Consider the following 27,277-nt stretch of genomic DNA (forward strand, 5'->3'; position numbering starts at 1 on the left):
ACCTTCCATCTCACAATAAAGAATGAAAAATATAAGCACTGACATCAGTGTTTCCATGCTGTTTCTGGTGTGACACCAGGGCAAGGTTTTCTTCACAACATCGGCATAAAAACTATCAAAAAGTGACCCCTCCAGGGCCAACGCTAACCTAATAAAAAAAAAAAAAAAGTTTTTTTTTTTTTTTTTAAACCTAATACTTTGTGCAAATTGCAAAACCTCAGCCATTCCAGGGGTCCAATCAGAACAAGGCACCAGGGATCCTCTTCAGGCTATACAGCTTGACCTTTTGGGGAGTGGAGGGCAGGTGGGCTAAAGGTCAGCCCCGACTGCCTCCCCCTCAGCCAGACTCTCTTGTGCAGGGCACAATCTCTAGCTACCTCTACACCTGCTCCCTGCCAACTCAAGCTCCCCACGTCACCAGGATGCAGCTATCATCCAAGACATCCAGCTTTTCAACATATTTCCTTTTTTTTTTTTTTGGCTTTATATCACCTTTTGTAATAATTCTGAAGACTCAGCCACATTGTAGCACATCCTTTGTGTGCACGCAGCTTTTGCATTTTCCACCTCTTGTTGTTGTTCTTAGGTGCTGTCAGTCGGCTCCAACTCATAGCAACCCTGTGTAAAACAGAATGAAACATTGCCCAGTTCTGTGCCATCCTCATAATCATTGCTAAATTTGAGTCCATTGTTGCAGCCACTGTGTCAATCCACACCATTGAGGGTCTTCCTCTTGTTCGCTCTCTACTTTACCAAGCATGATGTCCTTCTCCAGGGACTGGTCCCTCCTGATAACATGTCTAAAGTACATAAGATGAAGTCTCACCATCCACCCTTTTGAGAAGCATTCTGGCTGTATTTTCTTCCAAGACTGATTTGTTTGTGGGGCTTGCCAACTCACAGAGCTAAGAGTTGTAACACTTTCCTGAGAAGGCTCCAGCAGGGCCAGGCAACAGAGGGTGAGAAGATGCTGTCGTGATCTAGGAACTGTGTCCTGACTTGTTCCTGTTACTTTCAAGTTGATCCCGATCCTGAGTTGCACCCCGTTACTTCCCTAACAAACCACTTAACTGTAAGCGTGTTTCGTAAGTTCTCTGAGACATTGCAGCAAATTACCAAACCCAAGGAGAAGAGGAGGAGTAGTTGATGTTAGAGATCATGCAGTATTTATAATCTCCATATGCATCCAGAAGTTTCTAAAAATCCATCATTCATTCAATAAGCACTTATGAAATGCCTTTAATGTGTCAGGCACTGTGCTGGGTACTGAGGTTAGTCATCATAGAAGAGCATATTATATAACTCTAGTACAATTACGGAGCCCTGATGGCACAGCGGTTAAGAGCTTGACTGTTAAGCAAAAGATCGAATCCACCAGTGGCTCCCTGGTAACGCTATGGGGTAGTTCTACTCTGTCCTATAGAGTTGTTATGAGTTGGAATCGACTTGGCAACAGGTTTGATTTGGTTTGGATATCACAGTTATGTACAAGGCACTATGAATGGAGGGTGAAGCTAGTAAGGGAGTGAGATGATGGTGGGATGGCCGTAAGGGGCAGAAGTTTTTGAGGTAGTTAAGGGAACAGAGGGTAGGAAAGTCATTCTGGGAAGAGAGGACAGCATCACATAGACAAGAAGATACGCTCAAATAATTACAAGTTCAGAAGGGTTGAAGGCAGGAAGTCTTTGAAGAGTTGGCAGAACATGAGCCTGGATAATTTGATACTTTACCAGGAAATCTTCTCCAGATGATCCTTGAAAAAGCAATAGCTTTTGCCCCCTCACACTGAGTGAACATAAAGCAATCAAGGCTTCTCCTCTTCCTCCCTCATTTTCCAGTTTCCAATGCTTTTCTACTGAAGAAAATATCGTAACCCCTATTTGCATTTTCTTTTCCATCTGCCTTCTGTGTATACCCTACATACTGATCCACATCAATGTTTTCTGACAGCAACCGCTGGGAAGGGTGGAGTAGGCAATGTTTCCTGTGACCCAGGAAGAAGAGAAAACATGAGGTTATCAGCTCAGTGCTAGTAACCACTGAATATGTAGTTGTGTTTCTTTAGCAGTCTGGTTAACCTATCTTTAGCCAACATCAACTACCTGACTCTACTTAGCATGCCCTGTTAACTAAAGAGACAGGATCACTTATACTCACAAAGATGCTTTTCAGTGACAGAAAGGGAGCTAAGCAAAGGACTGGCTTAATGTAGCCAGTATTAAGAGCAATATAAAGACTGGGAGAAAGACTGAGAAAGGCAATGAAGAAAGCAAAAGAGGCCCTCTGGGAGGTGTTCCCGGCTTTGTGTACTTATGGATCTGTCAATCATGTGCCTACCCTTCCCACAGGCTGCACAAGAAGCTCTCTCCCCAGCCCTTCCTGCCAGGCCTGAGCTGATTGGCATAGGCATTGGATCTGATCCAAGGCTGGAAAGTGAGTGACCTGTGCTGTGGCCTGAGAATAATGATGGTAATAATGATAACAACTGTGAGGCATGGAGGGTTTACCATGTGCCTAGAAAACAGTTTACCTCATCCAATCCTCACAATAACTCTAGAGGTAGTTACTATTATTATCTCCCTTTTACAGATGACAAAACATGTTTCAAAAGGTTTCACAAGTCTCCAATGTCAGAAAACTGGGTCAAAACCTGGTCTATCTGATTCTAGAACTAAGCTCTCCTCACCTTTCCATATTGCCTCTCATTTATTTATTTACTCAAAAACTGCTTTTGAATACTTGCTATTAGCCAAGCACTGTGCTAAGTGGTAGAGATACAGTGGGAACCAAGACTGTCCTAGTCATCTAGTGCTGCTATAACAGAAATTCCACAGGTGGATGGCTTTAACAAAGAAAAGTTTATTTCCTCACAATAAAGTAGGCTAAAAGTCCAAATTCAGGGTGTCCCCTCCAGTGGAAAGCTTTCCCTCCTCATGGGCCTTCTCATCCATCTTCCCTGATACTAGGAGCTTCTCCACACAAGCATCCCGGGCCCAAAGGATGAGCTCTGCTTCCAGCGCTGCTTTCTTGGTAAGATGAGGTACTCAACCCTCTGCTTGCTTCCCCTTCCTTTTATCTCTTGTAAGATAAAAGGTGATGCAGGCCACACCCCAGGGAAACTCCCTTTGCATTGAATCAGGGATGTGACCTTAGTAAGGGTGTTACAATCCCACCCTAATCCTCTTTAATATAAAATTACAATCACAAAATGGAGGACAATCACACAATAGGGAATCATGGCCCAGCCAAATTGATACACACATTTTTGGGGGTACATAATTCAATCCATGACAAAGACTAAACATGTCCCTGCCCCCATAAAGTTTATACTACAAAAAGGAGATAGATAGAACTATTTAGATATGTAATTAGGATAGGTGAAAACTGATCTACTTTTTTTGTAAAAAATTTTGTATTGAACGAAAATGTACTTATAGTAAAATATACAGGTCATATGTATACAATTCAATGAGTTTTGATAAATGTATATACTATGTTACAACATCACAATCAAAATGGAGAAAGCTTCCATCACCCCAGAAAACCTTCTCAGGTCTCTTTCAATCTAACTTCCCCTCATTCCCCATAGCAGCCAGTTTTTATTTCTATTCCCATAGATTAGTTCGTATGTGGCTGAATTTCATATAAATAAATTCATACAAAAAGTACCTTTGAATGTCTGTCTTCTTTTGCTCAGCATAATGTTTTTGAGATTCATCCATGTTCTTGCATTTATCTGTAGGTAAGTCTTACTTTTTTAGCTGCAATTTAAGTACAATAAAATATACAGTTGTTGAAGTTCAGTTTAATAAGTTTCAAAAATTGTATATACCTGTGTAACCAAACCTGTGCAGGGCTGGAAGTGCTCACTGGTCTATGCCAAGAAATTTGGAGGACAGCTACCTGGCCAATGACTGGAAGAGGTCCATATTTGTACCCATTCCAAAAAAAGGTGATCCAACAGAATACAGAAATTATGGAAGAATATCATTAATATCACATGCAAGTAAAATTTTGCTGAAGATCATTCAAAATCGGTTGCAGCAATACATTGACCGGAAACTGCCAAAAATTCAAGCCAACTTCAGAAGAGGACGTAGAACAAGGGATATAGTTGCTGATATCAGATGGATCATGGCTGAAGGCAGAAAATACCACAATGCAGTTTACTTGTGTTTTATTGACTGTGCAAAGGCATTCAAGTGTGGATCATAATGAATTATGGATAACATTGCTAAGAACTAGAATTCCAGAGCACTTAATTGTGCTCATGATGAACCTGTACATAGACCAAGAGGCAGCAGTTCAAACGGAACAAGGGGATACCGTGTGGCTTAAAGTCAGAAAAGGTGTGCATCAGGGCTGTTTCCTTTCACCATACTTACTCAATCTGTGGAGACCTGGTGGCACAGTGGTTAAGCATTCGGCTGCTAAACAAAGTGTTGGCCGTTGGAATCCACCAGTTCTACTCTGTCCTATAGGGTTCCTATGAGTCGGAATTGACTCGACAGCAATGGGTTTGGTTGGATTCAATCTGTATGCTGAGCAAATAATCTGAGAAGCTGGACTATATGAAGAATGTGGCATCAGTATTGGAGGAAGTCTTATTAGTAACCTGCGATATGCAGATAACACAACCTTACTTACTGAAAGTGAAGAGGGCTTGAAGCACTTACTGATGAAGGTCAAAGACCACCACCTTCAGTATGGATTACACCTCAACATAAAGAAAACAAAAATCCTCAAAACTGGACCAGTAAGCAACATCGTGATAAATGAAGAAAAGATTGAAGTTGTCAAGTATTTCATTTTACTTGGATTCACAATCAACACCCATGGAAGCAGCAGTAGAGAAAACAAATGATGCTTTGCATTGGAAAAATCTGCTGCAAAAGATCTCTTTAAAGTGCTAAAAAGCAAAGATGTCACTTTGAGGACCAAGGTGCAGCTGACCCAAGCCACGGTGTTGTCAATCACCTCAAGTGCACACAAAAGCTGGACAACGAATAAGGAAGACCAAGGAAGAATTGATGCCTTGTAATAATGGTGTTGGTGAAGAATATTGAGTATACCATGGACTGCCAGGATGAGCAAATCCGCTCTGGAAGGAGTATAGCCAGAATGCTCATTAAAAGCAAGGACAGTGAGACTTCACATACTTTGGGGAACATATTATCAGGAGGGACCAATCCCTGGAGAAGGACGTCATGCTTGGTAAAATGGACAGTCAGGGAACATGAGGAAGACCCTCAAGAAGACGAGTTAACACAGCTGCAACAATGGGCTCAAACATAACAATGGTTGTGAGGATGGCGCAGGTTGGGGCAGTGTTTTGTTCTGTTGTACATAAGGTTGCTGTGAGTCAGAACTGACTTGATGGCACTTAACAACAATATGTAACCACTGAGCAAAACATTTCAATAATGTTCCCACCCAGCCCTGGTGGCTCAGTAGTTAAGAGCTATGGCTGCTAACTGAAATGTCAGCAGTTCAAATCCTCCAGCTACTCCTTGGAAATCCTATATGGGTAGTTCTACTCTGTCCTACAGGGTCGCTATGAGTTGGAATCAACTCAATGGCAACGGGTTGCAGTCAATTCCTACCCTACCTCACTCCATCCAGTGGGAACAATTTATCTAATTTGCTTTACTGTTTACTACTTTGCCTGTTCTAGAGCTTTGTAGTAATGGAATCATAGAGTATGTACACTTTATATCTGGTTTCTGTCACTCAACATAATTCTTTTTTTATGTAATTGTTGTCTCTTCCTTTTTATTACTGATTAATGTTTCATAATTCAAAATTTGTTTATCCATTTGCCTTTTGCCTGACATTTTCATTGATGCTAGTTTGTGTTTGTTTGTTTCTATATTATCAGAAAAAAAAAATATCATAAGATCACTATAAATCTTTTTGTACAAACCTTTTTGTGGATATAAGTTTTTATGTCTTTTGGGTAAGTACCTGGGTTTATAATTGCTAGGTCATAGGGTAGAGGTATTCTTAACTTTATGAGAAACTACCAGTTTTTCAAAATGATTGTAACATGCTGCACTCCTTACCAAAAATGTATGAGTTCCAGTTGCTTCACATTCTTATCAACATTTGGTATCATTTTGTTTTATTAGTCATTCTATTGGTTGTGAAATTATAGTTCTTTGTGGTTTTTAATTTGCATCTATCTAATGATCAATGTTGCTGTTTCTTGAATACATTTGCATTTGCTTATTGGCCATATGTATATCTTCTTTTGTGAAGTTTGTTCTTTTGCTTATCTTTTTTTTGTTCATTTGTTCAGTTGAATTGTATGAGTTCTTTTTATATTCTAGAAATATTCTTTTTTCAAATAGATGTACTTATGGCTTGCTTTTTCATTTTCTTAATATTGTCTTTTAATGAACAGAGGCTTTTCCTTTTGCTCTTAGTGCTTTTTGCCTAAATATTTGCCTGCCCCAAAGTCACAAGGATGTTTACTTCTGAAAGCATTATAATTCTAGTTTTACATTTAGGCATTTGACCCATACTAAATTGATGCTTGTATATGGCGTGAGGTAGGGATGAAATTTCTTTTTTTTTCTCTCTCTCTCTACATGTTTATACAGTTTTTCCAGCATGGTTTGAAAAGCCTTTCCTTTCCCCATTAAAATTGCCTTATTCTGAAATTCAATTGGTCATATATGTGTGGGAATATTTTTGGACTCTCTATTCTAGTCCATTGATTTTGTTTATCCTCGTGCCAATACCACATGGTGTTTATTACTAGTTGTAGTTGTGTGATAAGCCTGGAAATCAAGTAGTGTGAGTATTCCTTTTTTGCCAAGATTGTTTTGGTTATTTAGTATGCATTTCCGTATAAATTTTACAATCAACATGTCAGTTTCTACAGAAAACTCTGTTTAGATTTTGACTGGAATTGCGTTGAATCTGTTAATAGATTTGAAGAATTGACATCCTGATAGTAATTAGTATTCTAATCAAATTATTTACATCTTTAATTGCTCTGAGAAGTATGATGTAGTTTTCAGTGTTGAGGGTTAGCCTACCTTTTGCTAAAATTATTATTATTTTATACTATTACAAATTTAATTGTTCTTTCATTTTCATTTTCCAGTTGTTTACTACAGATATATAGAAATAAAGTTATGTTTTGTACTTTGACCTTTCACTCTGAAATCTTGCTAAATTCGGTTAGATTCCACAGGCCTTTGTTGATATCACAGGATTTTTTATGTAAACAATTGTGTTGCCTCCAAATAAAGACAGTTTTACTTCCCCCTTTGCAATCTGTATGCATTTATTTCTTTTTCTAACCTTATTGCATTGGGTGCTTCCTGTACATTGCAAAATATAAGTGGTAAAACTAGACATCCTTGCCTTGTTTCCAGACTTAGGGTGAAAGCGTTCAATATTTCATCAATAAGTTTAATGTTAACTATATATTTTTCATAGATGCTCTTTATGAAGTTAAAGAAGTTCTTTTCTAGTCTACTCCTTTAGTGAACATTTATATCACGAATTCACATTTCATTTTGTCAAATATTTTTCTACATCTATTGAGAATTATCATGTGCTTTTCTCCATTAACATGTGAGTTATATTGATGAATATAAAGAAGGCCTTAACAAAGCTTACTTTCCTAGGAGAAACTCCATTTGATCACAATATATTATCCATTTTAGTAATGTTCAATTTGATTTACTAAAATTTTATTAACAATTTTTGTACCTATGTTCATGAAGGACACCTGTCTGTAATTTTTATTTTAAAATCAATGTAATTCTCACCTCATAAAAGAAACTGGGAAGAATTCTCTTCTCTCATGTTTTTTTAGAAGTTAATATTAGATTTGTGTTATTTCTACATCAAATATTTGATAGATGTCATTGTCTATCATCTGGATCTATGAAGTCACCTACTTTTGGATGTAGCATTAGAGAAAAACCAGTGGACTCCATATTCATGGGCTTGCTCCTGCATCTTTTTATATTTGAAGTAGGTCCCTGGTCAGATGCTGTGTTGGGTGGAATTCCTTGTTTAGACATCAGGAATTCTGCCACTATATAGTAGTGCTGGCTGAGATTATGCAATACCAAAATAGATATCTATTTCTGCCAAAATAAGATTTGATCCTTCCAAGATGGAAGAAGCCCAATGTGGTTGACTTCCCACCAAGTTACTTGTTGTTTTGCTCAAAGAACCGTACCATATTGCCATATTAGGTGCTCAGCTTTGGTCTTTGACACTGACAGTTGGATATTCAAAAGCAGCAATAGCTGGATTGAAACTGCTAAGTGAAGTTCCTTGCTGTTGAGTCTATATGTAGCCTCCAGATCTGCCACAATGACACCTATTGTGCCAGCTAGAGGGTAGCCAATGACAAAAACTTGCTAACTTCAACTGGTCAAGTCATTTTAAATAACTGTTCAGTGTCTCTTTACTGGTGGATGCTTTCTAGCAGGTACTAATATGTGATACAAAAATCTTCACACTTTGCGCCCACTCACATATTTCCTCTTAGCACAGTCTGTGCCACAGACCTCCTTGTCTTCAGTCTTCCTGTTCTTTTCCTTCCAGCCCCTCAACAGTCAGGTCATTAGCCATTGTCCAGGAGTTTTTATGTATTGTAATCTCAGGCCACTTCTCCTCCAAAACAAAGTGGATGGCACAGTGTACCTCTCACCAGTCCACCCAATGGGAAGAATTTTTCTCTCCACTGTCTTTCAAGGCCAGCCTTGATTGTAGCTATCATGTAGCTGCTCTTTTGTTTTAGTTTGCATATATACGCCAAAACAAACCATTGACAAATCAGGTTTCCTCTTTCCTCAGCTGGTCTTAGGAGACCTCTCAAGTGGCGGTAGGTATGAGCCATAGGTGTGAGAGGGGCACTTGTGCAACTGTGGAGAGTGATGTACATGACACACAAGCCCTCTGATCACACTCAAACTGGATCCCAGATGAACTATTTTGATGGACTGTTGCTGGGCCCGCCCAAATTTATGGTTTAGTGGGGCCACCACTGTCGCCTCCAATGCGATTAGATGCTCGCCATTTGGCCAAAGTTACAGGGTTACTTGTACCATCATTTGACCTACCACAGAGCCCTTTCCTGCTCTGGGTCCCACTCAACACTAGTGGTATTCATAGATGTCTAATGTGTTGCCCCAAGAACTCAAAGGTGCCTCCCGAGTACTGTATTTCCTTCTTCGTGGTAAGGGACACGAGATCTGTCTTTTACTTTGAAGGGGTTATCTTAGTATGCCCATGATCCATAAAAAATTTCTCAAAGTGGCAGGTCCCTCAATTTTTATAGCGCCTATTTTGCATGTTTTCTACCAAGGCTTCCAGAGTACTGTCTAATCAACGTGATGTCAGTGACATAATGAATCAATATGATTTTCAGCGGGGCCTCTAAAACCAAACCAAACCAAGCCCAGTGCCGTCGAGTCGATTCCGACTCATAGCGACCCTATAGGTGATCCGAATATCTTCAGACTATATTATATGAAAGGAAAAGAGTCAACATAGCCCTGAGACAAAGCCATAACTAAATATTATTTGTGTCCCATGAGTTCTAACTGTTTCTGGTCCTCTTTTTTTTTTTTTTTCCTAACTGGAATAGAAAAGACAGGGCATTTGCTGAATCAATGGCCAAATACCATGTACCTGAGGCCTTATTAACCTGTTTTATTTATTTAGCAATAAAACTGCAGCTGCAATCATGGCTACTACTTGGTTGAGCCTGTAGTTTTCCGCAGTCATTCTCCAAGACCATCCAATTTCTGCAGAAATCAGACCAGTGAATTAAATAGCAATTAGTGATCACCACCCCTACATCCTTTAGGCCTTTAATAGTGGCATTGATCTCCTGCCCTAGAATACATAATAGGGCAGAGGGAGAAGTTGAACCATGACGCAGTTGTAACAAAGACCTCAGCTAATCCTATAGGAAGTTCTGGAGCTGGCAAGGCCCTTCAGAGTTCTCCTGAGCTGAGTCAAGGGAAATGGACCTTTGTACCCTTGCTTCAACCAGCATTAAATGCAGGCTGCTCTTGGGAAGAGGACAGTATGTAGGGAATGGATCAGCTATGAGCTGCCAACAGCCAACACTCCCAGAAGCTGGGGTAATGAATGTCTTAATCCTGAAGGAGATACCCACATGGCATAGAAGACACCATCCTTAATGAGAATCATCAGCATATAGGTGGAATTTCAATCTATGTGTATGGATATGATGACTAGAGAGAAAATGCAGAGAGAAAAGAGAAGAGGTCCTAGGACCTAATCCTAAGCCAAACTATTAAAAGCCAGTTAGAGGAGGAGAGCCAGCAAACAAAATGGAGAAAAAGGAATGAGTACGGTAGAAGAAAATCAAGAAGAGCAAAGTGTCACTGAAATCAGGGAAGAAGGATGGAATGGCCTACCATGTGTAATGCTGCTTGAGACTGAAAAACATAAGACAAAAACATATCCATTGCTTTGTCAATGTGGAGGTCATTGATAACTATGACCAAAGCTGTTTCAGCAAATAATGGAAACAGAGGCCAGATTAGAGTGTGTTGGAGGATAAAATGGAGCTGAGCATATTAACAAAAGGGATCCTAAAAAATGGGAGGTAGTAGCTGGAAGGAGTTATGGACTCAACTGAGGACTTGGGGCCTTTTTGTTTATGTTTACTTTTCAACTGGATAGCTACTACAGTATGTTGGAGAAAGAGACAGATGATGCTAGAGAGAGAATAAGAAACAGGGTCAATATTTAGCAGAGGCACTGGATCCCAGGATGGAATTGGAGAGAATACCCTTCTGTAGAAACAGGACCACGTGAGAAGCTGGAGAAAGATGCAGCCAGGATTACTGATTGGCGGTGGGAGACTGAAGAATTTCCCATCGGATGCCTTTTATTTTCTCAATGTAATGCAATTGCCTTGGGTAGGTAAGTATCTGCTTGTACACAGCAGTTGTGTTTCTACCCTTAAATATTATGGCCCAAAACTCTGGTTCTCATCTTTACACAGGAAGAGAAAAACGAGGTGTGGCTTTGCAGAGCCTACAGCAGCTAAGTTCATGTTGCTTTGCTTTTTTGCCTTCTTTCTTTTTTGCTTCCATTTACAGTCATCTGTGCCAACTTTCAGGCTGGTAAACAGAGGGTGGGGCTAAAGGTCAAAAGGTGGTGAGATCTCAATCTGTACTCACTGGCGTGATCAGCTGTGCTTCCTCATTAAAATCAGGAAATCCTGTAGTGACCAAGCCAGCCAGAGCACATCTGGAAAGACAGAAGGCAGGAGGAGGGGAAAAACAGGGAGGGGCATGCAGCAAGGAAGGGAAGAGCTCATCTCTTCTGAGCTCAAAAGGTATCTTCATTTCTTTAGTTCATATCTTTGCGTCTATTCAGATAAATATGTGTATATCCATCTCTGCCACACTTTTTACCCTTTTAAGGATCTGTTGTTTAGTGGTGTAATAGTTAAGCACCTGGCTAGTTAGCAGTTTGAACCCACCAGCCGCTCCAAGGAAGAAAGATGTGACAGTCTGCGTCCCTAAAGATTATAGCCTTGGAAATCCTAAGGGGTAGTTCTCTGTCTTTACAGGGTGCTGTGAGTTGGAATGACTCAAGGAAAGCGGGTTTGGTTTTGGTTTGATTGTTTTTATAATCTCTTTCCTGAGTAGAGGGGATTTCATTGCATTTGTAGATAAGGTCTGTTGATTTACAGGTAGAGCCAAGATGATCAGCAGTCTCTAATATTTTGTTATAAAGCTCACATACATTAGGAAAATAAAAGAAAAAGAAGCAATAAAATATATTTATCAACATGGACAAATATTCCCAATATATTACTTAGCAATAAAAGTAGATTTTTTAAGCTTAGGTTAATAGGTAGATATGTACGAAAATATATACCTATTTTTAATTGCTACTATTTATTTAAAAAATAAACAACAAGCCTGTTGCCATCTAGTCAATTCCAACTCATAGCAGCCCTACAGGACAGAGCAGAACTACCCTGTAGTGTTTCCAAGGAATGCCTGGTGGATTTGACTAAAATAGGGTCACTATGAGTTGGAATCGACTTGTTGGCAACACGTGTTTTTTTTTGTTGTTTTGTTTTTCTTTTTGGTAGTATTTATTTATTAAGTGATTATCATGTGCCATCTTCAATGTCAGCTCTCCATTTGTAACCTATAATTGTATTAGACATGCGCTGTTTCCTTTCTTCTGCTCTAGCCTGATTTGAAGCTTCACTCTGCTTTTTGTAACATTTGTCAGTGCTTTGGGTATGGATTTGGAATACCCTGTAGAAGCTGATTCTTTCCTGGGCTCTGTAACTTGCTAACAACAAATTTCATGTGTTAAGCAACATTGGCTTATTCAAATTCCTGTTCCCTTCTAAAAGAAGACCTCTGACTTTTGAAAAGCCTATACATGCTTCCCATTACTTCAGTGCTTGTGACTTTGCCCTCAAAAATCCCTTAACTACTTGACTGCCAAAAACTCCACACTGTGACTGAGTAGAACTGCCCCCTTAGGGTTTGTTTCCAAGGAGCTGCTGGTGGATTTCAACTGCCAGCCTTTTGGTTAGCAATGGATCTCTTAACCAAGTAGTTCCTATTAAATCTCCCCTTGGCTGTTTTCTTTGGAGGTCACAACTGAAAGGAGCTGGCAACACATACCCTTGAAGGGTATATTTTTACAAAGAATGGGAGGATTCGTAATACCTGCAGGAAAAGAAAGGACCAGAGAACTACTAGAGTTGTGTTTCCTGATTTGTCCAGTAGGCTTCTGCCCACCATATTGGTTGATCTTCCTGTTGTCCCACTATTTCCCCATGGTTTCCAGGGAGTGTTTTCCTGAACCGATTATGCTTATTTTACATAACAGGCAAAGACTACTCTTTTTTATACTTCTAAACTTTTATTTTTGAAAGCTACTCCTTTGGCCCCTGAACAATTTGGATAAAACCCATAGCTGTCCAGTCGATTCTGACTCATAGTGACTCTGTAAGACAGAGTAGAACTGCCCCAAAGGATTTCCAAGGAGAGACTGGTGGGTTAGAACCGCTGATCTTTTGATTAGCAGCCATAACACGTAACCATTGGGCCACCAGAGCTCCAAACCCTTTGAATAAGACTCTAATTTGAATTAAAAAAAAAAAGTAAACATGCAAAAAATATATATATGATTAGATGCAAAATTGCTGTCGTTTATCTATCACCTAGCTAGTACCTGCTATGCACCCTGTTTGTTCCTGATTACTGATTTCCCTTGCAGTTGTTTGGACCTAATTCCCTCTACAAGTCAATTAGTGTCGTTCACCTTCAATCTAAATGCTGATTATTGGTTAAGAGCAGGTCTAGGGGTGGGAAATAGGAAGCTGAATGGTTAAAACTAGACCTTAGTCACAACTAGAAAAATGACTTGGAATGTATGCCCTATTCCGAGTGGGTTTTAATGGCTCCTTTGTTTGTGAAGGTCAGCATATTCACTGCATTCCTCCCTGCCTCAACCCCCTAATGAACTGTGACAGAGTGAAATGGCACTGCTCCCAAAGAGAGTAAAGTGGAGTACTTGGGGAAGGTACCAGAAGCTGATCAACCTGGACATCCTATTCCCTGCTCAAAGCTTGGTAGGATCTTGGGAGTATGAATAGTCTCAGCCAGATGTATGAGCTACCGTCTGGCACCTCAGGCTGGTCTTCATGAACTGTTCTAAATATTTAGGCTCCCCTGTACACGTTGTTCTTCAGGAAACCCATGGATTAAACTGTTGTTATAGTTGCCCTTAGTTGTTGTTGAGTCACTTTGACTCATGGCAATGTTTCAGATAACAGAAGAAAATGTTGCCCAGTCCTCTGCCATTTCCATAATCATTGGTATGTTTGAGTGCATTGTTGAGGCTGTTTTTCAATTCATCTCACTGGGGGTTTTCCTTGTTTCCGAGGACCTTCTATTTTACCAGACATGTTTTTTTCTAGTGCTTGGTCTTTCCTGATGACAGATCCAAAATAAGCAAGCCAAAGTCTTGCCATCCTCACTTCTGAGGAGCATTCTGGCTGTATTTCTTCTAAGACTGATTTGTTTGTTCTTCTGGAAGTCCACAGTGTCTTTAATATTCTTCACTAACACCACAATTCAAATGCATTGACTCTTCTTCTGTCTTCCTTTTATATTGTCCAGTTTTCTCATGCATATGAGATGGTTGAAAAGACCACAGCGTGGGTCAGGTGCACTTTAGTCATCAAAGTGATATCTTTGTTTTTTAAAATTTTAAAGAGGTTTTTACACCAGATTTGCCCAATGCTTGTACACAAATAAAGCAAACTCACAGATACAGATGTTATATGATTCTGTGATATTCCTATGTTTATACAAATCATTTCTTAAAATTTAACAACTATTAAAATTACACACTGAAATTGGTTCTTACTAATGCCTTATGCCCATGAATAACTGTAGTATTTCACACAGATAAAAATAGATTAGCAGAGTTCCCCCCCCGCCACATACTTCTGATATCACTAGTAGTGAAGTTTCCTGAAAAGCCACAGCAGCTTGAGAGCAAAAACCTTGTACCTCAAAATAACAGTGAAAACTGAGGAACTAATCCTGGCCTCTTCCAAGACAAAAAGGATCTGCTCCTCTTCCCCTTAAACAGGAACCTATGAAGATTTCTATTTTATGAGATAGGGAGCCCCATAGGAATCCTCCCCATTCTCCTTTAAGGACAAACCAATCAGGAAAATCAGAGAGAAGGGGAAGTCAGTGGGAGAGGAAAGAGATTAAATATGTTTTAGATTAGTTTATGCAGTCACTCTGAAAACTTCTTTCATTGCTCTGTCTTCTCTAATCCTTTAAAAGTCAAGTACTTAACCACTCTTAATCACTATTTTTATGATAGTAAAGTCCATCTTGATTCAAGAGGATGCTAAAAGTAACTCATATCAAAAAGCTATACATTCTTCAGGTAGAATTTCTTCTCCTACTTATTCCCAACTTCTGCAGCCTGAAATTGATCAAACATACAATCAAGATGCACTGACAATTACTGGTGCTTGGAATGCAAAAGTTGAAAATAAAGAAGGAACAGTAGTTGGAAAATATGACCTTGCTGATAGAAATAATACAGGAGATAGCGTGATAGAATTTTGCAAGACCAATGACTTCTTCATTGCAAACACCTTTTTCAAAAAAATAAATGGTGACTATATATAAATATTTTATATACATAGACCTCACCAGATGGGATACACAGGAATGAAATCGACTACATTTATGTGTGGAAAGACACAAAGCAAAAGCTCGATATCATCAGTCAGAAAAGGCCAGGGGCCAACTGTGGAACAGACCATTGATTGCTCCTATGCAAATTCAAGATGAAGCTGAAGAAAACTTGAGCAAGTTCACAAGAGCCAAAGTACAGACTTCAGTGTATCCCACCTGAATTTAGAGACTGTCTCAAGAATAGATTTGACACACTGAACACTAAAAGCCGAAGATCAGACAAGCTGTGAAATGAAATCAAGGATATAGTAGCTGAAGAAAGCAAGAGACCAAAATGGAAGTCATTACAAAAGACAGGAAAAAGAAAACACCAATGTTACGAAGACAGAAAAGACCAAAATGGATGTCAGAAGAAACTCTGAAACTTGCTCTTGAAGGTTGAATAGATAAAGCAAAAGGAAGAAATGATGAAGTAAAAGAGCTGAACAGAAGTTTTCAAAAGGTAGCTCAAGAAGACAAAGCTGAGTATTATAATGAAATGTGCAAAAACCTAGAGTTAGGAAACCAAAAGGGAAGAACAAGCTTGGCATTTCTCAAGCTGAAAAAACTGAAGAAAAATGCAAGCCTCAAGTTGCAATATTCAAGGATTCTATGGAGAAAATATTAAACAATGCAAGAAACATCAAAAGAAGATGAAAGGAATACACAGAGTCACTGTACCAAAAAAATTGGTCGACGTTCAACCATTTCCAGAAATAGTATATGATCAAGAACGCATAGTATTGAAGGAAGAAGTCCAAGCTGCACTGAAGGCATTGGCAAAAACAGGGCTCCAGGCATTGACTGAATACCAATTGAGATGTTTCAACAAATGGATGCAGCACTGGAGGTGCCCACTCCTCTATGCCAAGAAATTTGGAAGACAGCTACCTGGCCAACCAACTGGAAGAGATCCATATCTGTTCCCATTCCAAAGAAAGGTGATCCAACAGAATGTGGAAATTATTGTACAGTATCATTAATATCACAAGCAAATAAAATTTTGTTGAAAATAATTCAAAAGCAGTTGCAGCAGTGCCTCAACAGGGAACTGCCAGAAATTCAAACCAGATTTAGAGGAGGACATGGAGTAAGGAATATCATTGCTGAGGTCAGAGGAATCCTGGCTGAAAGCAGAGAATACCAGAAATATGTTTACCTGTGTTTTATTGACTATGCAAAAGCATTCAACTGTGTGGATCATAACAAATTATAACTTGTACATAGACCCAGAGCAGAACAAGGGAATACAGCATGGTTTAAAGTCAGGAAAGGTATGCATCAGTGTTGTATCCTTTCACATTACTTAGCTGGATTTTATGAAGAAGAATGGGGCATCAGGATTGGAGGAAGGTTCATTAACAACCTGTGATATGCAGATGACACAACTTTGCTTGCTGAAAGGGAAGAGGCCTTGAAGAACTTACTGATGAAAATCAAAGACTATCAGTATGGATTACACCTCAACATAAAGAAAAAAAAATCCTCACAACTGGACCAATAACCAATAACACAATAAAAAAGATTGAAGTTGTCAAGGATTTCATTTTCCCTGGATCCACAATCACCACCTATAGAAGCAGCAGTCAAGAATCAAAAGATGCGTTGCATTGGGCAAATCTGCTGCAAAAGACCTCTTTAAAGTGTTAAAAAGCAAAGATGACACTTTGGGGACTAAGGTGCTAAAAACACACAAGCCATGGTGTTTTTAGCCATTTCATATGCATGCAAAAGCTGGACAATGAATAATGAAGACAGAAGAAGAATTAATGCCTTTGAATTATAATCCTGGAGAAGAATATTGAATATACCACGGACTTCCAGAAGAACGAGATAATCTGTCTTGAAAGAAGTAAAACCAGAATGCTCCTTAGAAGCAAGGATGGCAAAACTTCATCTCACATACTTTGGACAGGTTATCAGGAGGTACCACCCCTTGGAGAAGGATATCATGCTTGGCAAAGTAGAGGGTCAGTGAAAAAGAGGAAGACATTCAATGAGATGGATTGACACAGTGGCTACAACAATGGGCTAAGGCATAACAATGCTTGTTAGGATGGGGAAGTGTTTCATTCTGCTGTACATAGGGCTGCTAGGAGTTGGAACTGACTTAATGGCGCCTAACCACAATAAAAACAACTCATTCCAAAATAATTTTGCAACAAGAACCAAAAAATATGTGTGGATATATATGCATGTGTATATGCATATATGTGTATAAATATGTGTACGTGGCTATATATGTGTATATGTGTATTAAAAAAAAAAAAAACTCTTTGCCATCAAGTCAATCCTGATTCATAGCAACTCTGTAGGACAGAATAGAACTGCCCCATAGGGTTTCTAAGGAGCACCTGATGGAATCAAACTGCCAACCTTTTGGTTAATAGCTTAACCACTACACCACCAGGGTTTCCATATGTGTATATATATGTAGGTATATACACATAGTCTTAGTTATCCAGTGCTTCTAAAGCAGAAATGGCCACAGTTGGATGGTTTTCACGAGCAGAAATTTATTCTCTCACAATTTAGGAGGCTAAAAGTTCGAATTCAGGGTGTCAGCTCTAGGGGAAGGCTTTCTCTGTCTGTTGGCTCTGGGAGAAGGTCCTTGTCAGCTTTCAATATCTGTGGGCTTGGTGTTCCTTGGAGATCTCCTTGTGTCTTGGAATCAATCCTCCCCTGGGCCTAGGAAGTTCTCAGCACAGTAACCCCAGGTCCAAAAGACGTGCTCCATTCTCAGCTCTTCTTTCTTAGTGGTAGCGAAGTCCCTCTCCTCACTTGCTTCTTTTTATCTCTTGTAAGCCCTCGTGGTGCAGTGGTTAAGCACTTAGCTGCTAACGACCAGCCGCTCCTTGGAAACCCTATGGGGCAGCTCCACTCTGTTCTATAGGGTCACTATGAGTAAGAATCAAGTTGATAGCAACAGCTTTGGGTTTTTATATTGTAGGATAAAAGGAGTGACTCAAACAATAGTGTGATTTGTGAGGCTGTGACTAAAGATACACACCAGATTGATCCTGCCTCATTAACATATAGAGGTTAGGATTTATAACACATCAAAAAATGGAGGATTTTTATGCAAATAATGGGTTTGTTTGCTGGCCTCACCCTCCTCTCGCTAAGCACCCTCACAAGCTCCTCCATGCCAACCCTTTTCCACATGTTGCTGTAAAAAAAATTAGCATAACACTCTTAGAAAAATACTACGTGGGCTGAGGATGTGACCAGCAAACAAATGCAAAAGGTATGTGTTATTTGCATAAAAATATGGTACATCAGATCACATAAGGAAGGACAACCACACAATACTGGGAATCATGGCCTAGCCAAATTGACACATATTTTTGGGGGGACACAATTCAGTGTATGACATATACATATATGTATGTATGTGTGCACAAGCACATGTATTTATATATATATATTTATATATAATAAAGCACATAGTGGGCACATTTATGAATACTTCTCAGATATAACCAAACACCTCATGGGATTAGTTTTCTGGGTTTGAAGGCTTAGGACCATAGTCTCATGGGACAACTTGGTCAGTTGGCCTAACATAGTTCATAAAGTTTATGTTCTATATCCCAGTTTGGTGAGTAGCATTTGGATTCTTAAAAGCTTGTGAGCTAAGATATAACTACTGGTCCCTGCTAGTCCAAAGCAAAAGACAAAGATGGAAATCCAAGACTCAAAGAAGAAACTAGTCTACAGGACTGTTTACATGAACCACTGCCTCATCTACCCTGAAACTCCGATCGCTGGTGCCTGGCTACCGCTACCAATCATTCTGATCAGGGCCACAATAGATTAATCCTAATAAAAAAATCCTAATAGGATGGGCAAAAAATATGGAACAGAACTCAAATTCTTAAAAAGTTCAGACTTACTGAACCAGTTGAGACTAGAGAACTCCCAAAGACTCTTGCCCTGAGATACTCTTCAAACCTTGAGCCAAACTGTCTTAGATATCTAGAGCTGCTATAACAGAAATGCCACAAGTAGATGGCTTTAACAAACAGAAATTTATTCTTTCACAGTTCAGGAGGCTAAAAGTCCACACTCAGGGTGCCAGTTCTAGGGGAAGGCTTTATCTCTTTGTTGGCTCTGGAAGAAGGTACTTGTCATCAATCTTCCCCTGGGTCTGAGAGTTTCTCAGTACAGGGTCCCTGGGTCCAAAAGTACATGCTCTGCTCTCAGCTCTTCTTTCTTGGTGATAGGAGGTCCTTTTCCTCTCTGCTTGCTCCTCTCTTTTACATCTCAAGAGAGATTGGCTCAAGATACAAACTAACAGTGTAGATTGTATCCTGCATCTTTAACATAATTGCCTCTAATCCTGCCTCATTAACATCATAGAGGTTAGGATTTACAACACATAGGATAAACACAACAGATCACAAAATAGAGGGTGCCCACACAATACTGGGAATCATGGCCTAAGCAAGTTGACACATATTTTGGGGGTACACAATTCAATCCATAACAGAAACTATCCTCTGAGGTCATCTTTTAGCTAAATAACCGATTAGCTCACCGAATAAAGAATATCACCCGTGAATACTATACTGCTTAAAAAAAAAAAAAAAAACCATCTATACGAGACCAAGGAAACCCTGGTGGCGTAGTGGTTAAGTGCTATGGCTGCTAACCAAAGGGACAGCAGTTCGAATCCGCCACGTACTCTTTGGAAACTCTATGGGGCAGTTTTACTCTGTCCTATAGGGTCACTATGAGTCGGAATCGACTTGATGGCCCTGGGTTTGGTTTTTGGTTTATTTGATACCAAATGGTCAACAGTTACTTTAAAACAAAGAGGAGAAACTAAGGGGAGAAGAAACTAAATTACGAGAAATGGAATGGAAAAAATGAGGATGTGGACACATTGTGAACAATGTAACTAATGTCACTGAACAATTTGTGCAAAAATTATCAAACGGGAACTTAATATGCTATGTAAACTTTCACCAAAAACACAACAAAATATTATTTTTAAAAATGGGTGGTAACCTAAACAGCAAAGAAAGAAAAAAAAAAAAAAAAAAAAACTGGCCTCCAAGAACAAAACAGAGGAAGTGGTTAAATTAGCTCAGAAAAAAAGTTAGAAACAAAATAATATGGAGACCTCCACTGTTAGCAATTTTAAGTGGCTGAAATCTGTGCAGCATTTCCCATTTCCTGGCTTGTACTGACCTCTTTACCGACACCGAGATCAAAATAAGCTGTCATCAGACCATTAGTCAGCACTTCTAATAGAATTGCATCAAAGATTAATCATCTCTGAAAAGGAGTTCCCCATTCTTCCCTTAAAAGCAAGGGTTTTAAGACCAGTCATAATAAAATAATTTTTGAGTTTCATGTTCAAGTTTATTATAAAATATATAATTCGATTTTCATAAAATCTTTAATCAAAAGTCTAAATTTTTGTTCAGAACAGTATGCTTCAGTGGAATAGGCTTTGAGGTCAATGAAAGCTATGTCCAGATTCCAGGTATATCATTTACTAGCTCTGTAGCTTTGAACAATTGCTTTTAACTTCTTCTAGTTTCAGTTTCTTCCCACCTAAAATGAGAATTCTAAGGATTAAATGAAAGAACCAATATAAAACAAGCTTTCTAATCTCTAATATGCAATAGATACTCAGTAATGTATAACGGTGATTACTGGTACATTAAGGAATCAATACTTACATAAAAAGATAGAAGACAGAGCCCCAAGTAAAAAGCTGGTGAGACACGAAATTGTAAATGTATATATGGACATATATATTCACTTATCTGTATCTGAACCTGAGTTGGAAAAGGAAAGAAAGAGAGAAAGAAAGATCCATCACTAAGAATAGAGAAGAGGATAACTGAAAGTAAGAGGAAGGGAGACACTTTTCATAATACGGGAAGTGAGGAGCACACTCTCTAAAGAAGAGGTTTGACTTAGAGTATGAAATCTGCCAACGATTGCAAATCATTAGACAGGGAGCCAAGTTCTTAGGGCCACCAACACCTGATGCAGTCCTGTCACCTGGATAGTCAGGGTACCATAGTACTAGGGTACTATAGCTGTGCAGTCTGAAATTGATAGAACATGCAAGCAGCAAGCATTCATAATTACTGGTGACTGGAATGTGAAAGCTGGGAACAAAGAAGAAGGATCAGTAGTCGAAAAATATGGCATGGTGATAGAAACGATGCCAGAGATCCCATGATAGAATTTTGCAAGACCAATGACTACTTCATTGCAAATACCTTTTCAACAACATAAAAGGTGACTAGACCTCACTGGATGGAATACACAGGAATCAAGTCAACTATATCTGTGGAAAGAGACAGTAGAAAAGCTCAATATCATCAGTCAGAACAAGGCCAGGGTTCTGACTGTGGAACAGACCATCAACTGCTCATATACAAGCTCAGGTTGAAACTGAAGAAAATTAGAACAAGTCCACAAGAACCAAAGTACAACCTTGAGCATATCCCACCTAAATTTAGAGACCATCTCAAGAATAGACTTGATGCATTGAACACTAATGACCAAAGGTCAGACAAGTTGTAGAATGACATCAAAGACATCATACACGAATAAAGAGGTCATTGAAAAGAAAGGAAATAAAGAAAAGACCAAAATGGATGTCAGAAGAGACTCTGAAACTTGCTCTTGAATGTAAATTAGCTAAAGTTAATGGAAGAAATGATGAAGTAAAAAAGCTGAATAGAAGATTTCAAAGGGCAGTTCGAGAAGGCAAAGTAAAGAATATAATGACATACGCAGAGAGCTGGAGATAGAAAACCAAAAGGGAAGAACATGTTCAGCATTTCCCAAGCTGAAAGAACTGAAGAAAAAACTCAAGCCTCAAGTTGCAATGGTGAAGAATACTACAGGGAAAGTATTAAAAGACGCAGGAAACATCAAAAGCAGATGGAAGGAATACAGAGTCAGTATACCAAAAAGAGTTGGCCACTGTTCAGCCATTTCAGGAGGTAGCATATGATGGTACTGAAGGAAGAAGTCCAAGCTGTATTGAAAGCATTGGAGGAAAACAAGGCTCCAGGAATTGACAGAATCTCAATTGAGATGTTTTAACAAATGGATGCAGCACTGGAAGTGCTCACTTGTCTATGCCAAGAAATTTGGAAGACAGCGTCCTGGCCAACCAACTGGAAGAGAACAATATTTATGCCTATTCCCAAGAAAGGTGATCCAACTGAATGTGGAAATTATCAAACAATATCATTAATATCACACACAAGTAAAATTTTGCTGAATATCATTCAAAGGCAGCTGCAGTAATACATCAACAGGGAACTGCCAGAAATTGAAACGGAATTCAGAAGAGGGTGTGGAACCAGGGATATCATTGCTGATATCAGATGCATCCTGGCTGAAAGCAGAGAATACTAGGAAGATGTTTACCTGTGTTTTATTGACTATGCAAAGGCATTCAATTATGTGGATCATAACAAATTATGGATAACATCGCAAAGAATGGGCTTTCCAGAACACTTAATTGTACTCATAAGGAACTTGTACACAGATCAAGAGGCAGTCATTCAAACAGAACAAGGGAATATGGCGTGGTTTAAAGTGAATACGGCGTGGTTTAAAGTCAGGAAAGGTGTGCGTCAGGGGTATGTACATTCACCATACCTATTCAATCTGTATGCTGAGCAAATAATCCCAGAAACCGGACTATATGAGGAAGAACGGGACACCAAGATTGGAGGAAGATGCATTAACAGCCTTCTTACGCAGATGACTCAACCTTGCTTGCTGAAAGTGAAGAGGACTTGAAGAACTCACTGATGAAGATCAAAGATCACACCCTTCATTACAGATTACAACTCCACATAAAGAAAACAAAAATCCTAGCAATGGACCAATAAGCAACATCAAGATAAATGTAGAAAAGATTGAAATTGTCAAGGATTTCATTTTACTTGAATCCACAATCAACACCCATGTAAGCAGTAGTCAAGAAATCAAAAGATGTATTGCATTGGGCAAATCTGCCTCAAAGGGCCCTTTTAAAGTGTTGAAAAGCAAAAATGTCACCTTGAAGACTAAGGTGCACCTGACTCAAGCCATGGTGTTTTCAATAGCCTCATATGCATGGGAAAGCTGAAAAATGAATCAGGAAGACCAAAGAAGAATTGACGCCTTTTAACTGTGGTGTTGGCGAAGAATATCGAATATACCACGGACTGCCAAAAGAACGAACAAATCTGTTTTGGAAGAAGTACGACCAGAATGCTCCTTAAAAGCAAGGATGGCCAGACTATGTCTCACATAATTTGGATATGTTATCCAGAGGGATCAGTCCCTGGAGAAGGACATCATGCTTGGTAAAGTGGAGGTCAGCTATAAAGAGAAAGACCCTCAACGAGATAGACTGACATAGTGCCTGCAACAGTGGGCTCAAGCATAACAACAATTGTGAGGATGGTATAGGACTGGGCAGTGTTTTGTTCTGTTGTACATAGGGCTGGAACTGGCTGGACAGCACCTAACAATAACAATAAACAATGAGCTCCTTCAAGGCAACAGCCATGGTTCTTTAACAGGAGTAAAATTTAAAATCCTTAACCTGCTTTTCTCTTTTTGCCTCCTGAGTAGAAACCTTCCACACTGGTCTGCCCTAGGCAACTATTCGCCCAGAGGGGGTTTTGGAATTTATTATAGAAACAAGAGAGAGAAAAAGTAATTTTCTTCTTCTGTCATTCAAAAATAGGAAAGAGATTTACTAAACTCCTTTATGAGTTCTGCTATATTTTAACAACCAGGCAAGGGGGCTTCAGATAAAGAATTCTATCAAAATACTGTAGAAAAACTAAACTGCTTGTTAGTAAGTTTTAGCCAGGTGACTGGCGTCAGGAAGAAGCTATGGTGGAAAGATAGACCTGCCCTTTCTTAGTGTGGGGAATCGTGAGGAGTGAAAGGACAGACAGACAAGGTGAGAGAGGGAGAACTGATAATGATGAAAAAGTTGTTCTAATCTCCCCTCCCCCATCCTTCTGAGTTCAGCCCAGGTAGGGGAAAGTGCATTAGGAAAGCAAGATTTGCGAAGAAGACAGAAGAACGGGGTCACTCTGGAAGAGACTCCACGTGGGCTCTGGAATGAGATGGTTGCGTATGGTGCGTTCCCATACAAAGCTAGGGACGAAACCCGCCCCTGGGCAGTGCAGCATGGTCAGACAGAGAAATGTAGAGAGGACCCAGAAAAGCAAAGATCTCTCGTTTGTCTGAAGCAGGTGAGGTCAGGGCTAGAGGACAGGCCTCCCACACCAGGGAAACTGAAATGAGGGCAGGTCAACCAGATCGCACTACAGACTTTGACCAGGCCCAGAGGGACCAACCACAGGTCCCACCCACTCAGGCTTCATCCACAAACACCTACAGGGTGAACAGAACCAAGTGTACAAGTGACAACAGCCCTGGGGACGCTAACTCCTCCCTATAACCACAAAGTTGCATAAACCTCAGCCCTTCCCCCCACGCCCCAGGCAAGCAGAGGAGGAAGAGGATAGGAAGCCAGAGCGCTTTTATCCAAAGGAGGCAGAACATTCTCTAAGCAGATTAAATTATTAAATCAGACTACATTTTAAATCAAGCCTTTAGTTAACATTATTCTCATCTCTAACAGAAGGTAAGGGCTTTGGAGGGAAGAAAAAATAGTTAGACTAAATAAAGTTCATTTTTCTGCAATTCCATCACACTTTCTATCTTTGGTTTCATCCAAAAAGGAAGTCTAAGTGCAAAACATTATTGTTGACTGGCTGAACTTCCACAGGACTGGCTTCTTCGCAAGAGCAGGAATAGTCATTCTCTGCAGTCTGGCTTTAGTGGTGAGGATCCAGCGACTGAGAGGGAGGGAAAGAAAAGAAAAGAAAGGCAACTGGCTATGGACAGGGGGTTGGTCTGTTCTGTTCACTGCTGTGTCACTAGTGACTGGAGCATAGTACGTGCTCCATCAGTATGCGTTAAATGAATAAACGGATGAATATTTATTGAGCTTCTATCAGGATCCAGGCATTGCATAACATTTATTTTGAAATTCTATTTATAAAACTATTAATATAAAATCCATTTATATTAAATCTTATTTCTCACAACAGCCTTTGTGATAGTACTCTCTGCTATCGCTGAGAAACCGTTTTAATTCTCCTGGAATCCAGATTTCTGGAGTCCATGGGATTAGGTTGACCCATCCAGGCCATTTGCCCTTAGGTGTCCTTTTGAACCTTGAACCCTGAAGAAACTGATTTCCTAAAGTCGCCCTTAAGTCAAACAAAAACCTAGTACGCAGCTTAACGGAGACGGCTTTGCCGTAAACATCGGGCTCTTTTGGAGAATTATCTATGCGCAGTCAGTTTTGAGATTCAGGAAGTCCAGGGTCTAATTAGAAACGGTGTTTTAGGGTAAATTGTTATTGTATAAACAGTGTACGGTCCTCCCTCCCCCAATTTCCATGGCAATGCCCATGAGATGTGGTAAAAGAATTTTGGGACTTCTCATCTTCAGAACATTCTTTACTTTCTAGTCGAAATTAAAAAAAATTACCCCGATTTGCAATTCATGCATTTAATGAACTTTAATCAGTTTCTATTATTGGCTTAATATGATTTTTATTTTAACGTTGCTATTTTATTTTATAGCATAAGGAAATGAGCTCAGATAAGCTGGATAATGTCTCCAGGGTCACACATCTATCTAGTGAGTAGGTGATGTGGACAGAATTCAGACCAAGGCCAAACTGACTGCTGTGATTTGCAGGTATATTTCCTCCTACAATTTCTTCATGGGGAAGAAATTCCAGTGATATTTCTGCCCCCCCCCCATTTTATATTCTGTCAACGAGTCAGAACACATACTGTTAAAAATAAAGGCAAAGACATTTATTGAAGGTTCTAGACAATTTGAACCGAGGACACGTTTGCTCTCACAGAGTGAAACCAAATGCCCGAAATGGTGAAGTCACAGAGATGTATGTATGAGTTAAAAATACAACATCCTGAGTGGAAGTTGCAAGATTAGGTAAGCAGGAGGCAGGACAACTCGAAGTGGGGTCCTGGTTGGGATTGGTTAGCAGAGTATATATGGGTTAAAGGGTATACTCACAGAATTATGGAAGTGTGTGCTCTCAACAGGGTCACAAGATGATTGGGAGCAGGGAAAGATCTGCCGGTTCCACCCTACCAGAGGCCCAAGATCATATGCATATGAAGAAGTTAAGGTTACATTTTCAGGAAGGCAAAAGCAGAAGTCACAAAGTGAAGTCAGGCCTACACCTGAGCCAGCCACCCTAGGCATGCCACACACCTCAGTTTTGGAATCCTGGCACAATTCCAAGAATGATCCTGATGTTCTCTGTGGTGACCAGACTCCTACTGCAAAAAAAATAGTTCTGCTGCTGCTATGATCACACAGTAAACATTAATACTGATACTGTGGCAATTGCTAGGTCTAAGTTAGAACGCTAATAGCTCTCCAGATAGAAAGCCATCACAGGTTAGTAGAAAGTCTGTACGGGAAATCAAAATTCAATCCCAGAAAAAGGAAGGGGGAAAAAAAGGAAAATTATAACCATAATCAGTACTTTAACTGAAATTAGCACTTTCAAACGTCAAAGGAACACTTGAGCTTTGTGTAGTCAAAATAAACAACAAAATAGACCAAGTTGCATGAAATAAGTCTTTTCTTGGGTTTCCAATGATGTTAGAAACCGCAAAAGGCCCTACCATCTATTTAAATTATAGCATGGTGTTTTACCCTCTGGTGGTTGGTTTAGTCAAACACCGTCATCAACATTAACATTTGCCATGCCCTTCTGCTTTGATCTGCAGCTCCCTCTAAATTCAACAGACATTCACACTGCTGCAGAAGCAAAACCACTGTAATTTCAAAGACTTGCATTCCGTTTATTCTCTTTATGAAATTTAGCAAGAGCCAATAGCCTATGGGCCTAAAGAAAATCGGGCTGAATCTAAAAGAAACAAAGCTTGGAGACATAAAAAATGGAAATATGACCA

The 27,277-nt window shown here is 39.6% G+C and overlaps 1 long non-coding RNA gene across 3 annotated transcripts in view; it reads right to left on the reverse strand.

The window, feature by feature from the left end:
• Positions 1–3,580, reverse strand: part of LOC111750520 (uncharacterized) — a 311,775-nt gene extending 308,195 nt beyond the window's left edge. For all 3 annotated transcript variants that reach the window (XR_010321511.1, XR_010321510.1, XR_010321509.1), the window contains exon 1: positions 1,731–3,580. This is a non-coding gene — a long non-coding RNA (uncharacterized LOC111750520). The remainder of the gene's footprint in view (positions 1–1,730) is intronic.
• Between the last annotated feature and the right edge of the window lie 23,697 nt (positions 3,581–27,277).

This window comes from Loxodonta africana, chromosome 3, assembly GCF_030014295.1.
Source record: "Loxodonta africana isolate mLoxAfr1 chromosome 3, mLoxAfr1.hap2, whole genome shotgun sequence".
Taxonomy (NCBI): domain Eukaryota; kingdom Metazoa; phylum Chordata; class Mammalia; order Proboscidea; family Elephantidae; genus Loxodonta; species Loxodonta africana.